The sequence below is a fragment of the Lagopus leucura genome, unplaced genomic scaffold, assembly GCF_019238085.1.
Source record: "Lagopus leucura isolate 7727_CA_CO unplaced genomic scaffold, USGS_WTPT01 Super-Scaffold_100014, whole genome shotgun sequence".
NCBI lineage: Eukaryota > Metazoa > Chordata > Aves > Galliformes > Phasianidae > Lagopus > Lagopus leucura.
Window position 1 is genome coordinate 16,752,452 of NW_024962268.1, and position 16,965 is coordinate 16,769,416.

General features: G+C 41.1%; 1 protein-coding gene across 1 annotated transcript in view; it reads left to right on the plus strand.

Annotated features, from left to right (window-relative positions):
- The window catches only part of ADAMTS12 (ADAM metallopeptidase with thrombospondin type 1 motif 12), a 187,078-nt gene that overhangs the window by 32,464 nt on the left and 137,649 nt on the right, over nucleotides 1-16,965 (plus strand). The gene's annotated exons all lie outside the window — the stretch shown is intronic.

Below are 16,965 nucleotides of genomic sequence, written 5' to 3' on the forward strand. Positions count from 1 at the left end.
TACCAACAGCTGCTGTCTGATAATCCTTTGGTTGCAAAAGTTCTATCACACAACTGAATTCTAAAGGTAGTATGAACCTTTAGTTCCATATGAGATTCATTTGAATAAACATTTATTTTTAGAAAGTTAGGGTTCTCCTGCATTGTCATTTACCTATTTGGCAGCTCTGAAGTAATAAAACAAAATTGTAATTGTCTTTTCAATGTGGCTTATGGCTGTAGGGTTCTTCCCTGCTGGAGGCACATAGGAACATGACTGAAATAATAATTCTTCTTTTTAGAGGAAACAGAGAGATATGCGTGAATGACACAGCTGACCTTCATGCATATGGTCTTCAAATAAGCTCCTTTATATTGTTTTCTTTCCTGTTGTCAAAGGTAACCAAAATAAAGTAAAAATATATCTAGAGAAAATCTTATTCTTTAAAAAGTTTTATAGTTTATACCCAGAGAAGAGAAGGCTTGGGGGAGACCTCATTGCTCCCTATAACTACCTGAAGGGATGCTCTAGCGAGCTGGGGGTCAGGCTCTTCTCTCATGAAACTGGTGATAGGACTGGAGGGAATGGCTTCAAGCTGCACCAGGGGAGATTTAGGCTGGACGTTAGGAAATACTACTTGTCTGAAAGAGCGGTCAGGCACTGGAATGGGCTGCCCAGGGAGGTGGTGCAGTCACCGACCCTGGAGCTGTTCAAGGAACGTTTGAATTTTGTGCTGAGGGACAGGGTTTAGTGAGAACTGTTGGTGATAGGTGGATGGTTGGACTGGGTGATCTTGAAGGTCTTTTCCAACCTTGGTGATTCTGTGATTCTGTGAACTCATAGTCATTTTTTTTCCAAGTCTTGATCCTCCTCTGTGTGCAGAGGTTAGGATAACTGTATCAGTGAAATGCTCTTTAACTTGCGTAGAGTTGGTATGTATGAGAAAGGTGAATTCTCCACGTGAAGTACACCTGCATGTCAGTTTTTTAATCAGCTGTCTGATCTAAGTTTTCAGGTATCTTCTCCCTGTCAAATTTGTATGTAGGACTGTCCCTCAAGTTAACCTGCACTTCCATTTATCTTTCTTTGCTGTGTCTGCTCCAAAAGCAGTGCAGGTGTTTCTCCATTCTCATGAGAAAATTGTGTCTGAAAAATAGATAACTTTGGTGGTACACGTCTCTGACATGCTCTGATTCTGTATGATTGCTATTATGTGATGTACTTAAAGCTACTGACCAAAGCTTGGTTTTGGGCAATGCTCACTTTTCAGTGTTAGTAGTACTAGACTAGTGACAATGAATTCCATTTCAAAGATACCTGTATTGCAGAGTGAAATGATTTTTCATTTCATTTTTCATTAATGTATTTCATAATGAAATGTATTAATAGCTTGGCTGGTTGCATAATCTGCTTTTCAGACTGAAGACTGCTTAAAAGCCAATCTCATTCTAGAAAAACCTATTATCATATGTATTTCTATTCAGATATGCTGACAGAAAAAGAGGTAAACCAGATGCCTAAAGATAAGATCCTGTCTGAATCCTTTTTAATTGTTAACATGGATATCAAAATCATAACAAAGTCTCAGAAAAGAAATCAGTCTCCTTTCTTTCTGGAATTGTCTATTAGAAGCTCCAAAATATAGATATCTTAGCTTGAATTAGCTCCACGACGCAGATCTACCTTCTGAAGAAGCTGGTGGGAAGCTGGTTGTGGCAAAGATTTTTGGGAAGTAATATTTGCATTTAGTATTATGGAATATCTGTGTTCTGTTCACTAAAAAGGCAAGCCATTTCAAGGCTGAATTCAAGACATTTTCATTTTTCTCTGGCATATCTAGGAAATGCAGTCCATGCCATACATAGTCTTGAATCTTTACCGTAAAAGATTAAATGCAAAAAAATGTGGTACATCTGAACAAATAGATGGCTAAGTTTGCAATGTGGATTCTATTTGAAGCATCCAAAGCTGCATTGCTAAAAGAAGGATTAAGCTGTGTGGCCCTTACCTGGGACATATCACATAGTCTTAACCTTAATCCTGTTGGGTTTCTTTGTTTTTTATTTATTTATTTATTTATTTATTTATTTGCCTTTGTTGTTGTTGTTTTTCTCTGCTTTCAGTTTTCCGCTTTCACTGCCAGTTCTTTTTCCTTCTTTTCTTTTTTTCTTCTTTTCTTTTTTCTGAACCTGCAAAACCAGGGAATTGTGCAGCTCCAATCGAATTGGGATGTGAGAATGTTTTTCTAGTGCTGGAAATGTCTTAGGAATACATGGTATCAGATTCTTAACCTTTGCAAAGGTTGGAGAATTGAAGTAGAGAGTTGCACTCTTTGCGGGCAAGATGGCATTCAATCCAAGTTCTTTTTTGGGAGTAGAGGTGCCAGTAAAAATCACTGTGTAATTGTACAGTAATAAAAACAAGGTGGGTAATATGCAGATTCTTGTTCTGGTTGCCTTCATGCACTAATCACCTAAATTCTATGTCTGAGATGTTTTTGTTGTTTTTTTGTTTGTTTGCTTGAGGTCACCCTGCAGCCTTCTCTTCTCCAGGCTGAACAAGCCCAGCTCCCTCAGCCTGTCTTCATAGGGGAGGTGCTCCAGTCCCCTGATCATCTTTTTGGCTTTCCTCTGGAACCTCTCCAACAGCTCCCTGTCCTTTTTGTACTGGGTGCTCCACACTTGGATGCAGCATTCCAGATGGGGCCTCACAAGAGCAGAGTAGAGGGGGACAATCACCTCCCTGTCCCTGCTGGCCACCCCTCTTTTGATGGAGCTCAGGATAGTATTTGCCTTCCAAGCTGCAAGGGCACGCTGCTGGCTCATACTAAGTTTTTCATCTATCAAGACCCCCAGGTCCTTCTCCACAGGGCTGCAGGACAAGGGGAAATGGTTTTAAGTTGAGGGAGGGAAGATTGAGGTTGAATGTCAGGGGGAAGTTCTTTACAGAGAGAGTGGTGAGGTGCTGGAACAGGCTGCCCAGAGAGGTTGTGGGTACCCCCCTCCCTGGAGGTGTTCAAGGCCAGACTGGATGGGGCCCTGGGCAGGCTGGTTGAGTATTAAATGTGGAGGTTGGTGACCCTGCCTGTGGCAGGGGGGTTCGAGATTCATGATCCTTGAGGTCCCTTCCGACCCTGACCATTCTGTGATTCTGTGATTCTGTGATATACATGAATGGCAACTAGAGGTCTACAGCCTGTTTGAAAGCAAATGCCACAACTGGTGTTTCTGTCACTGAATATCTGTTCAAGCTTTTTTGGTGACTTGATACCATTTAATGCCATGCTGGTGAGCATAGCGTAAAAGAAATATAAATTGTCTTTTTCTGGAATGGGCAAAAGTGTTTTTGTACTATTCAGTTTTGAGTCAATGGAGTTTTGAGTCAAAGTCAAAGTCTTTATTTTGAATTCATGTTGGTAAAATAGTGCTGTTGGCATCATATCAAGTACTTTGTGTGTATGATAGGAAAAAAATACTTGCAAATAAAATTAATCTTAATCTGAAGCTTTTTAAGCAGACCAACATAGATGCTAGCTTCTGGTATGATTTAAAATTCTGCTGTTTTATGTTTGACTTATGGATGATATTTTCAGGCTAGTTACAACTGACCGCTACTTCGGAATGAATCCTAAAGGTCAGAGTGTGCTTAGCAGGTGGAGTTTGCTTTTTTCTGGGATATTTTGTTGCTTTGAGTAATTTCTTTCTCTGTTTACGGGAAAACCTATTATGCTGTGTTAAAAGATGTGGCTGTATAGTTTATTGGATTTGCCAGCACGTGTTTAGCACAGCTAGTATTGTCATGAAAACAGCTCAGCTCTTTCCTATTGTGCCTCCCTGGTGTGGAAGCCAGTAAAAGCATGGAAAGGGAAATGGAAGTTTGAATGTTTAAACCAATGTATTGCAGGCTTTGCAACGTTTGAATTAATATTTTCACACTCTGGAAACGTGCTGTGAAATTATTTATTCAAATGATATTGTAACTGCAATGGTGGAAAGATCTTTGTTTCAAAGTGATAAGAGTTGATTAAAGTGTCCTAAGATGTTTTACATTGTTTGTTTTTCTTTTTGAATGGAGGCATCAAGATGCTCACCTTAAATTTCACCCTACTAGCTTTGTCTTGATAGCATTTAACGCTAGCAGTGCACTAAAATTTAATTTCCTCACAATGAAGAGAAGAGACTGTTTGCCCTGCCTAGAGGTTTCTCCTAAGTTGTGTCACACTGTGAAACTGGTACTGGTTCCTTTCCTACATTCCCTGACAGTTTGATGGAAGGGGAAAAATCCCTGCATCTGGGATTTAGTTTAATGTTCAAGGTTTTAGCCATGCATATATGTTTGCTGGCACAGATGATATTTGTATTCTTTCACTCTTTCTTCAGAGCTATGCTATTTCAAAACAGTTAATTCAGATTATGATCCCCAAAATGCATGCGCTGCACATACCAAACAGATCCAGGGTGTTTTGAATGTAGAACCAAAGTAGTCTGGGGCACAGAGTTTATAAGACGAAACAAGGAAATAAGACATCTGGTGAAGCTGAGGTTTCTGCACGTGTTCTTACTTGGTGTAGTCATCTGTTGGATAAATGCTGTAGAATGAAATTAACTCCTTCCTTTCTCACAGTTCGGACTGAGGAGGAATTTTTGACTGATGTAAATGGTAACCATTTCTTTGTTAGGAAAGCTCTTATTTTCAATGGGCTCTGCAGATTTCTCAGGTAGTTCTCCACAGATATTCCATCTGCTTCTGCAGTGGTTGAGTGACCTGGATTTTACTCTTCTGATTAACGTAACTTCTCTGTTCACCGCCGAGAACATCTTTTGATGGAAGGGAATTTCTTCAGGCTAAGTGCAACTAAGAATGTGATTAGGTTATTGCTGAAGATTGCTAACAGCAGTCACTCCAATCCTTCTACCAGCATTTATTTACATCTGACTCATTGTCCACAACGTTGAGTCAGATAAAGTTGATTTGAGTTTTACACTTCATTTGAAACATGAAGATGATCAGTTTTTCTTCCACTCACCTGTGCTGTTTATTCCTTTTAATTTTCATTTGGTTTCACACCAAGAAATGCTGTTTTTCTTATTAGCTAATTTGTGTGGTTGTGGCTTGCCTGAGCCTTGCAGCAAGTTGTTAACAGTACTGGGACAGGAGAATTGCATGTGAAATACAGACATATGGAACAGTATGCATTTTGAGCACTGAAAAGTTGGAGAAGATAATTATCCGGAAGAAATAAGCAGCAAATCTATTTCTCTCAAATCAGCTTTTCTTTCCTGGTGCTGATTATTTCAGAGTAGACTTTGAAATAATGTGGGAACTGCAGGTGAAACTTGTACTGAGTACAAGTGGAGTGTTGTTGCTCATTGTTGTTTGCTTGCTTTTGTTGTTTTTCCTCTGCTTCAGGAGAATTTTTACTCGAAGTTCTTAATTGCCTTAGGAAATACTTGAGAATACAGTACTTCCTCAGGCTTTGGGAATTGCTTTCCAATTGCGCACAAAAGGAATATAGGGGAGGGCAGATACAAAACAGCAACAGAGATATTTTTTCTCCCAAAGGACTAATATAATCTGTAAGTTTGTTGGAGAACTTGCATGACTAGTTACGTCTGGATGTTTATTTAGGAAACAGACTTTGTGTCCAGCATCATTTTCAGCTGTTAAAAATAAAATATTGCTGATTATGTGGGAATGGCAAACACTTGATAGCCTTGTCTATGATCTCACTTTCTGTCACTCCAGTGAATTGCTACTGGAAATTAAAAACAACTGCATTAAAGCACTGTCTCTTACTCTTCACAGAACACTCACTACTCCATCAATTGATACAATAAATGATGCTATATGTGCTGTGTTATTAATGGTTATACAGGTGTGAGATGCTTTGGAGCTGTAAAAATAGCTCTCTTGGCAAATGTTATTCATATTGCTCCTGCAGAAAGTAGCCATTGTATGGGAAGAACCCACTGCAAAAGGCACTGCAATGTGGCTTATGCTGAAGCAATCTCCTGTAGCAGCATCCATATTGAAGAAAGCCTGTTGCACTGCTGCTGTTACAGCCTTTGCTCTGAAATAGTGTGCGTGTGTTATGAGACCTTCAAATGACTTGATATAAATCTTTTATACAAATACTTTTTCAATTAATTCCTCTCAAGTGTTCTAGCAAGACCTAATTGTTTCCATTTCAACTGTTATGGTGTGGATCAGTATTTTGTTTAGCTACATGGTTCAACCTCCTTCTTTGGGAAAGAACTGTAGTTCTTGAGTTTTCCTGTGCTCAGCAGTGAATGTTTATATGTTTTCAAAATCTAGGGTGGATATGCTCATTCACCTGTTTTACATCTTACAAGCTTGAGCAGAGAGGTTAAAATCAGAACCTCTCTGATTAAAATCAGATTCACTGCTTTGAGATGTTTGCTGCAGATGAACTCTAATACATAATTTGTATTTTTTAAGGCATACTTTATATCTTCCTTTGAAATACAAAACATTCAAGCAGCTTGTAATTATATGTTTGATTCCTGCCAGCTATCATTGGAAGTTAGATAAATTAAAAAAAAAAAGAAAAAAGGATACACTCAGGAATTGCATACAAAGTTTCTTGTTGTCCAGCATCAAATAAGAATGCTATAACAGATACAGCGGTAATATTCAATTACCAGATTGCTATAACAACAGATGTTTTATTCTCTTCTAGAATATGCTGACAGGTAACCCTAAGTATGGTCTGGTCATACAGATCTTTTTTCTTCTCTCTTTGTAAAATATGGGGAGAAGCAGAGATGAGAACCTGGCTTTGTTCACTGTCCCACAGCTGCGTCACCACCTATAAGCAAGAGAATCCCCCAACAGTTGTTTGGTTGAGTTTGTGGAAGCCATGTAACAAGCCCTTCTGGAAGAGCCAAATCAAGAATCAGGTTTTTGCCAATACCTTATTAACTGTTAGGTCATTTGTTACCTACTGTGATTGTTATCCATAATGATATATTGTTTAATGTCAGTAAAGCACAGAACTTGAAAAAACTGTAGCTTTTAGGGGGAAAAGCAAAGTTACTGTATAAAGTAAAGTAGAATGTACAACTGTTTTCTTTTGGTTTTAGAACTTGGCTGATGAGACAGATTTTATGCAGAAATAGCCCATAACATTGTGCCATGGTCCAAAATCTGGAACTTAATGCCTTATTAGGTATAGTTGCAATCACTCACAATCTGTTTTGAGAGATTACACATGGAGACAGGAATTTGGATTATGAACAAGATTATTAGTACATAAATACCATTCTTATGGTTAGCTAGCATTTAATTGTTTGAGTAGTTTACTTCATTTCAGAATTTCTACCACACTACTAGCATCTTGAAGTGTCGACAAATAAGGCTATTACACATTGAGCAACAGCATTGTAATTCCCAGGTGAAGGCTTACTATTTTCATAAACAAAGCTACTGGACTTAAGAGTAAGGACATAGAATCATAGAATCATAGAATTATAGAATCACGCAGGTTGGAAGAGACCTTAAAGACCGTCGAGTCCAACCATAACCTAACCATGCTACCCTAACTCTAACAACCCTCCACTAAATCATGTCCCTGAGCACCACATCCAAATGGATTTTAAACACGTCCAGGAATGGTGACTCAGTCACCTCCCTGGGGAGCCTATTCCAGTGCTTAACAAACCTTTTTGTAAAGAAGTGTTTTCTGGTCCATTTCCCCTTGTCCTGTCACCTGTCACCAGTGAGAAGAGACCAACCCAGTTCTTGCTGTAAGCACCTTTCAGATATTGGAAGTGAGCAATAAGGTCTCCCCTCAGCCTCCTTTTCCCTAGACTCAACTTCCCCAGTTCCTTCAGTGCCTCATAAGACACATTCTCCAAGCCCTTCACTAAAGAAGCCTTGTTGGCCTTTTGGACCTGCTCCAGCACCTCAGTGTTCTTTCTGTAACTGAGGTATCCAAAACTGAACACAATACTTGAGGTGAGGCCTCACCAATGCTGAGTACAGGGGCAGGATGACTTCCCTAGTCCTGCTCATCACACCTTTCTTGATACAAGACAGGATGCCTTTGGCCTTCTTGGCCATCTAGGCGCACTGCTGGCTCATGTTCATCTGACTGCCCATCACCAAATACACCAAGGTGCCTTTCCATCAAGCAGCTTTCCAGCCACTCCTCCCCAAGCCTGTAGGGTTGCCTGGTAGTTGTGAAGAATCTGTTGCATATAGCTGGCAGTGAAGACCTTGTCATACCGTGTGTGTGTGTGTGTGTGCGTGCATATAGTTTCACCCACATTGCTGTTATAAAAGCAGTAGTGAGATTGCTTCTTAGGATACCTAAATAGCAGTAAAGCTCTAAATAATGAATGTTAGTTGTGTCTAGTAGTAAAACTACTCTCTAGAAAGTAAGTCAATCTGTTGCCTGCCACTGATACAGGATAAAAGGAAATTTTGGTTTGCATGGTTAAAACAATTGGCAAGACGAAACGGATGAGGGTTAACAAAAACAAGTATAAAATCTTGCACCTGAGGTTGCATCAGTACAAGTTAGCAGCTGCCGTGCTGGAGAGCAGCTCTGCGGAGAAGGACCTGGGTGTTCTGGTGGACGACAGGTTGGCCATGAGCCAGCAGTGTGCCCTGGTGGCCAAGAAGACCAATGGTATCCTGGGGTGTTGTCAGTGGTTTACGGGCTGGTTCGGCCTGGTTCTGTGACCAGCAGGGCGGAGGGATCTGTGGTTCCACACCTCCGGAAAAGGGAAACAGGGGACCCCAAAATACTTGAAAACAACAGCAATAATCTGAGGTGGAAGAAACTGATTTACTAAATATAGTATTAGCAAAGTACAATGAGAGAGAGAGAGTTTGTCTGAATGGTAGATAGGCCTCGCCACAATGCTGAGGTGAGAAGTGCAGTCCAGTTGAGTGAATGAAGAAAAGCAGATGGCGAAGCGCAGATGGCAAAGCGCAGAAGGCAAAGAGCAGGCAAAGAAGAAGGAATCAGGTGACCTTGCACAGAGTTGTATCTCCTTGCTGACCACAAAGCCTCATGGGGAAATGTAGTTCTTCTCCGTCGGACAAAGATTTGGAATTCAAGCATCAGAAGTCAAACCCCCAGTGCATTACATGATGTTATGGTGTGGAATACTGATAACCAAAAATCATAAAACCATGACAGGTGTATTAAAGGGGGTGTGGCCAGCAGGTCAAGGGAGGTGATCCTCCACCTCTGCTCTGCTCTGGTGAGGCCACATCAGGAATACCATGTCAAGTTCTGAGCTCTCCAGTTCAAAAAAGATGGAGATCTCTTAGAACGAGTCCAGTGGAGAGCCACAAATATAGTAAAGGGCCTGGAGCGTGTCCTGTTTGAGGAAAGTCTGAGTGACCTAGGTCTGTTCAGCCTGGGAAAAAGAAGACAGAGATAGGATCTGATAAGTATTTGCAAATATCAAAAAGGAGATGAGAGGCAAATGAACGAGACCAAGCTCTTCTTGGTGGTGTAGAGCAATAGGGCAAGGAGTAATGGCCTATAACTTGAACATAGGGTGGTTGGACTCGGTGATCACTTGACGCCTCTTGCAACCCCTAAATTCTGTGATTCTGTGTAAATTCGTTGGTAATAGTTCAGTTCCTTAAACAGTTAATATTTAACCACAAAATATGTAGATTTTTATCAGCTCTACTGAGAGGGATCTTCAGAGTTACTTCAGAGACTTCTGAAGACTCTGAAGCAATCTTGCTGCAGTAATGCAAAATGATGGCAGAAGTTCCTTTCCGCACCAGTCAGTGATTTCTCTTGCCCTTCAAACTTGTATTTTGTATTTCAGCTTGGGATCTCTGACAGCATTAGTGTTGTCAGGAGTCTTCCCTATTGTTGTTTCATTGTCCACAGTCAAATACCCACTGAGGAGAATTTTTTTTTATGCTTAACCAGGTTTACATTAAACTCCTAGGGCCTATAGTTTTACAAGAATTAGAGCATAAACAAGGCTTTTGTTTTGCAGTAAATGTGTAAGTGTGTATGGGTGGAATTTGAACTGTTGTCCAGCTGGAAGTGGGAAATATATTTGCTTTTCCTGACACAGACTGCATTGAGATGAGTCCTAATGGGACTCTTGCTTTTTGAATTTCCCTTCTGTTTGAAGTCATTGCTAGAAGCTACATAGTGCAGATAATGAACAATTAATTTTGTGCTTTTTTTTCTCCAAGTCTTTATTGTTATTCATTACTGCACATGTTGCATCAAAACACAATTCAATGCAACTTGTGCAAGTTAGAATAAAGAAAGGCACTTCCAGGCATTCTGTATGTCGCCAGTGAAGAGAATAGAATTTTTGCCTCAGACAAAGAACAGAGAGATGCTTTTCATCTTGATGGTAACAAAGGATTTATCAGTGAAATATAGGGATGGGGAAACATCGCCAGCTGGGACCAGGAGATTACAGATTTTTGATTAAACTGCCCACAGGAAGCTTCACCTAGCTGCTATTGCCAGGGAGGAAAACTGCTTCTTTCTAGTTAGGACAGACAAGGATTGTCTTTTTCTTGAGCCTTTTTGCAGATTATCCCCCATTTATTATTCTTTGTAAGTGGCTGGGTACTGGTGCATTGAGCTACTCAGAAAGGGTTTGAAATTTTTCCTACTGGCTATTGGCTGAAAAGCCAGACTTTTAAAAATAATAATAATTGATGTCCAGAAAACATTTTCTAGTGAATTAAATTGTTTTCTGCTTTATAGTTATTGAATCTCAGTGTGTTGCATGTCTCCTAAATCACATGCACTAATTCAGAAAGCTTCAGAAAATTACACTCAGAAGGCTCAGTAATTTCTCCCAAGATCAAAAAAATACCTTTGCTCTTCACTGTCAAACTACTGTGTGCCTAAATCACCCGCTTACATTCCCAGTCATGCCCCTCCATTTCAAGGGAACTGTTGGGCAGCACTAGCTGCACAGGGCTTAGTTATCCCATTGGCCTTGCTGAAATATCTCGGTTTGGGCTAGTTACAAACATAGAATAAATTAGACACTGCTAAGAGTTCAGAACTAGTTTTGATTCCCATTGACTACTTCTGCTAATTCCTCTTGTCTTTACTTCCTTCTATTAGTGTGAATTCCTTGCTGTAGAGTCTTCCCACCTACTTAGCTGAGAATTTAATTTAGATACCTTAATCTGTGCCAACAGTTTCTATCATCCTATTGAGATGCCTGTCTTTTTCCACAGACAACAGTTATAAAAGAGAGCCCAACTCAGTTGTTTGTGTAATGATTTAGACATGAGATCAAAGACTGATGACATGTTCAAAGAGGTAGAGTCAATTCTAGTCAATAGTTCACTGCTGTGCTGTGACATTGAGTCAGGAGGTTGCAGCCTCTGGCAAGACTTTTTGGACAGAATGTCACGTTGCTTTCTATGCCACACAGGAGTATGCAACCATGGGCTTGTCTATTCACAGCAACTTGGAACTGCAAAAAAATATCCTCAGTGGTTTTGCTTCTGGGAGCATGCAACAGAACTTCACAAGAGCTCGAGGATCTGTGCAGCTCTTTCTGCTCCCTTCCCCAGTCCCCCTGCATGGGCTCAACTCTGGAAAAAATCTTTGTGTAACTTCAGATCTCTGCATCTTCAGAGAAGCTTTGGTGTCTGACTGAGTAAGGGATGAGCTCAACTAAAGCAGCTGTACCATTCAGTGAAGTTAATTTTTGAAAGGAGCAAGGTAAACATGAAGAAAGTATAGGTAAGAAGAGCTCAAGAATCTTTCCTGCACCTACACAGCATAAGCATTAGCCTTTCAGAAAGTCTTTGATCCCACAGTAGTTCAGTCTGGTGTCCCACACATAAGAGGGACTCCAGAAGTGTTAGGGAGAGTTAACTGAATACAAAAAGACATCCAGAATATCTGTATGCAGAGTGTAGTAAGCCCTGGTAGTGAAGTCTGTTCCTCTGAAGAGTCTGGCTGCTTGCATTAGACCTGCCTGAACAGCACCTACCATCACCCTGCTGTGCACATATCTTTCTTCCCCCTACTACTGACTGGAGGATGACTGGAGTTTGAGTGAAGACTTTCATTGCTCCATTGTGTCAGGCTATCAGCCCCCAGAATCAATCCCTATCCTAGCCAAATTTTCTCTGTTGGTTGAGAACTAGCCCAGGAGAAGATTTGAAGTTGATTCTTGGACAGCAAATAGAATCATGGAATAATAGAATGGGCTGGGTTGAAAAGGACCACAGTGATCATCAAGTTTCACCCCCCCTGCTGTGTGCAGGGTCACCAACCACCAGACCAGGCTGCCCAGAGCCACATCCAGCCTGGCCTTGAATGCCTCCAGGGATGGGGCACCCACAGCCCCCTTGGGCAACCTGTTCCAACATGTCACCACCCTCTGTGTGAAGAACTTCCTCTTAATACCTAACCTAAGCCTCCACTGTCTCAGTTTAAAACTATTCCACCTTGCCCTATCACTGTCCACATTTATAAACAGCCATACTCCCTCCTGTTTATACGCTCCCTTCAAGTACTGGAAGGCCACACTGAGGTCTCCCTGGAGCCTTCTCTTCTCCAAGCTAAACAAGCCCAGTTTCCTCAACCTTTCCTCATAGGAGAGGTGCTCCAGCCCTCTGATCATCTTAGTGGCCCTCCTGTACTGGGGGCAATAAGACCTTCAAGGCCAGGTGAGTGGAATCCCAAATTTCGTTAGTTACTTCTTGCCTGTGCCCTGTGGAAACATGGCATACTATAGCAATGACATTGTCTTTCACTGCATCTTTTCAATTGTTTGTGTCCAAATAGACATCTGCCAGTACAGGCAGAAGGGCAGTGAATTGCAATGAAAGTACTATTCTTTGCACAGATGCTTGAAATTAATTACCCTTGCAAACATCATGTTCAGCTTACAACTGGGGGCTTTATGAAGGTTTTCTGGGAATGTGAAAGTAGAGATTGAAAAGTGGTGTATGTTGCAAAATAAAGCAATGTAAATGATAAAGTTTGCCTTCCACGCTTCATTATAATTTAAAAGGAGAAAAACTAACACAGTACTGTTTTTGGGGGCCAAGGGGTTGTCTTGGTCAGTGTGTCTGTATAAGTATAGCTACAAAGACAAACTTCAGACTATATTCTCAGGTTGTGTTTCTGGTATACTTCCAATTATTCTGCACTTGGTGTGCTTGACAGATTGCAGAGTCTGTCAGGAATCTAAAATAAATAAATAAGTAAAGCACTTAACCAGTACCCTGTTGTAGAGATTCCCAGCAAATGCTCTGCTGAGATGAAGTGTCTTGGCCACTGCACAAAACATTTACTGGTACCTCAAGACAGAGCAGGACCCATGGCAACTTGTAGCTTTGACTGCAACACTGACATTTTCTGTGTAGGTGAATGATGACACCTACACAGCACCCCATGATGACAAATGAGGATGCATGTATCATTTGTCAAAAGGTTTTCAAGTCATATCTCTGAAGGGAGCCCAAGAAGAAAAGTTAACTCCTCTTGAATATTACTTGCACTTATTATTGTTGTTATCAAGATTAACAATTCATACAGCGGTTGTGCTAGATATCTGAACCATAAGAGTAGCGCATCACCAAAAATGTATAAAGTGTTCTGTTCACTATAGATGGAGCAGTAGCAGATGAGTACAGGCTAGAAAATGTTATTTTCCCTTGGGAAACTGTACATTTGGTGTATGCTTTGGTTCTTTACCTTTCTTCTTCAACAGAAGAAAATGAGCTTTTTGTGTAATTCTGAGACTTTTTTCAGCCTTGCGGTGCAGATATCCAACTGGCCAATACCAGCAGTTCTGTGAGCAGTGGTAAATGGGAGGATGGTATATGTCACCAGTGAGACAGTTTGCCACTGGATGTTAGCGTCAGCAGGCCAGAACCTGCGGCTTGTCAACACTGTTGACCCTGCTGTTCTTGCTTGTCATTCAGACTTGCGGCTTATGTTGTGTTGTGCAAAAATCTTTTTGAATCCCTTGCATTTGAAGGATCTATGGCAGGTGATTAATAAAAATGGTTTTGTGTGCTCTGACCTTCGCTTTCATATATCAACACATGCTAAAAGCATGCTAATGTATGGGATTACTAAAGGATGTCTGGCTATAAAGAAAACAAGTTTTAAAACAACATCATGTATTATTATTATTTATTTATTTAACAGATGTTCCATCTGGCAGACTGCAAATTTAGTTAAATCCAATGATATTTATTTATATATCGCCAATATAATGAGACAGAGGTCAGTTTCATTGTTGCAAGTCAATTAGATTAATTGGAAACTGCTGTTGGTAGATCTCACTGCACAGTAGTGTGTCACATTTTCTATCTAGTTTCAGGAATTTACCTGAGATATCCATTTTAATTTCTGTTTAACAAATGTGTTCTATTTGCATAACTGCATATTTATCTTTCCTTCACTTGCTTTCTGCATTCTAAGCTGCTATGGTGGACATGTGGAGCTAGAGCTGATTATGTATTTCTCCAGCTATTACATTCTTCCCATATTAGTGGCATTATCTTTTAAGGTCAGCAGACAAAAAAAACCCAACTGGTTTCATGGAACCTCACAAAATATGATGGCTGTTACAAAAGCAGTTCCTCTTGTTTTAGTATTTGGCCCACAGTTTCAAAGGCAGATATACTGGTGGTATGATGGAGGTTGAATCTTCCTGGTTGGTGGAGTTAAATCCAGGTGGGAACCAGTCATTACTGGTGCTCCCTAGGAGTCAGTATTGGAGCCTGCTGTGTTTAATATCTTTACTGATGATTTGGACAATAGGATTGAGTGCCCCCTCAGTATGTTTGCAGATGACATGAAGTTGGGAGGATGTGTTGATCGACATGATCAGACTTGGAGGGTTCTAAGAGGGATCTAAATAGGCTGGATCAGTGAGCTGAGACCAATTGTATGAAGTTCAACAACACTGAATGCCCTTCACAATGGTCACAACAGCCCCACGCAGTGCCACAAGCTTGGGGTAGAATGGCTGGAAAGCTGTTTACCAGAAAAGGATCTAGGGGTACTGGTTGATGCTTGGCTGAACATGAGCCAGTAGTGTGTCCATGTGGCCAAGAGAACCAATAGTATCCTGGCTTGTATCAGAAACAGTGCTGCCAGCTGAAGGTGATCATCCCTCTGTACTCTGGTAAGACTGTACCTTGAGTAGTGTATCCAGTTTTGGGCCTCTCACTACCATAAAACATTGAGGTGTAGGAGCATGTTCAAAGGACAGCGAAGCTGTGAAGGGTCTGGAGCATAAGTCTAATCTTTAAAGCAGCTAGGGGAAGTGGGATTGTTTGGTCCAGAAGAGGCTTGGGGGGATCTCATTGCTCTCTGCAGTGACCTGAAAGGAGATTGTAGCAAGATCAGGGTTGGACACATCTCCCAGGTAACAGTGAAAGGATGAGAAGTAATGGCCTTAAGTTGCAACAGGGGAGTTCAGGCTGGATATGAAGAAGAATTTCTTCTCTGAAAGAGTGATGATGCATTGGCACAGGCTGCCCAGGGAAGTGTTGGAATCACTGTCTCTGGAGGTGTTCAAGAACTGTGGAGATACAGCACTGAGGGACGTGGTTAGTGGGAATGGTGGGGATGAGTTGGTAGTTGGACTAGACGATCTTTAAGGTCTTTTCAAACCTCAGCAATTCTGTGATTCACTCAGATTTAGAGATTCCTGCAGTAAAATTCTGACATTTAGCTGTGCTTCTCTCACTGATAGTGGCAGCTGAACATATTGCCAATTGTAAGTACACTATTTTTGTTAGATCATCTCTGTGGAAGGTGAATGAATTACTGATAGTTCAGTCCTAACTTTCTTCCTGAGTTTGTTTCTAAACAGTCTCCTGACCACAAGAATTGCTTATTAGATGTCTAGGGACAAAGTGTACCTCTTTTTAAGAACGCTGAGTTCTCCCAGGACTGCATATAACTTAGTCCTTTTATTATCTTTCATTTCTCCTTGTTATCAAGACTTTGGATTTCCATTAGTCTCTAGCAGGCAAGAATTATTCTGAGTAGGAATCGAAGATGCTTGATATCTCTTAGATTTAAGGCTTGCATGCCTTCAAGTAAGTATTTAATCTGCATAAAACATCTGTCTGAACTCCAAGAAGAGCAGCAAGCGGAAGAACAGGCATATTCTTATTCATATTTTCCTACTGTATGGGAACTGCTGAGTCACAGCCTGAACCTCTGAACCTGAGGTGAGTGTCATGGTTTTGTGATTTTTGGTTTTCGGTATTCCACATCATAACATCATGTGGGGCACTGGGACTTTAACTGTCAGTGCTCAAGTCCTGGGTACCTGCCCTGAAGAGAAGAACTACATTCCCCAGGGGACCTTGCGGTCAGGGAGAGGAGGTTTAACTCCTGGCAAGGTCACCTGATGTGCGCTTTCTCGCCTGCCCTTCGTCGTGGGCGCTGCTCCCATCTCCCTGCTGCTCAACTGGACTGCGCATCTCACCTCAGCGTTGTGGTGAGGCCTATCCACCTTTTGGACATTCTCTCTCTCATTATATTTGATTTATTAGCTTCAATTCTGATTATATTGTATTATAGTGTGTTATCTTGCATTCCGATAATATACTTAGTAGATTAGTTTGTTTCTCCTCAGATCGGTGCCGCTGTTTTAATTATTTTGGGGTCTCCTGTTTCCTTTTTTTCCGGAGGCGTGAATCTGAGGATCCCTCCGCCCCGCTCGTCACGGAACCGGGCCGAACCAGCCCATAAACCACTGACATTCTTGGTGGAGAATGCGGGCAAAGGCTGTTTTTTAGCTTTTTAGAACGAATCTCTCTCTGCTCTCGGAGAGCTTCGTTGGGAAAGTTTATCTTTTTCACAGGTGCTCACTGAAAACTTGACCTTGAAAGTCTAGGCGGACTGCCAGTGTTCTGGGATATTTGTAAACTTTGAGCACTGCTATCTTGCTCCCGTGAAGAGAGAAAAGAAAATGATTCTGCTTTCTCTTTTAAACCTGTTTGCAGAGGGAGCTG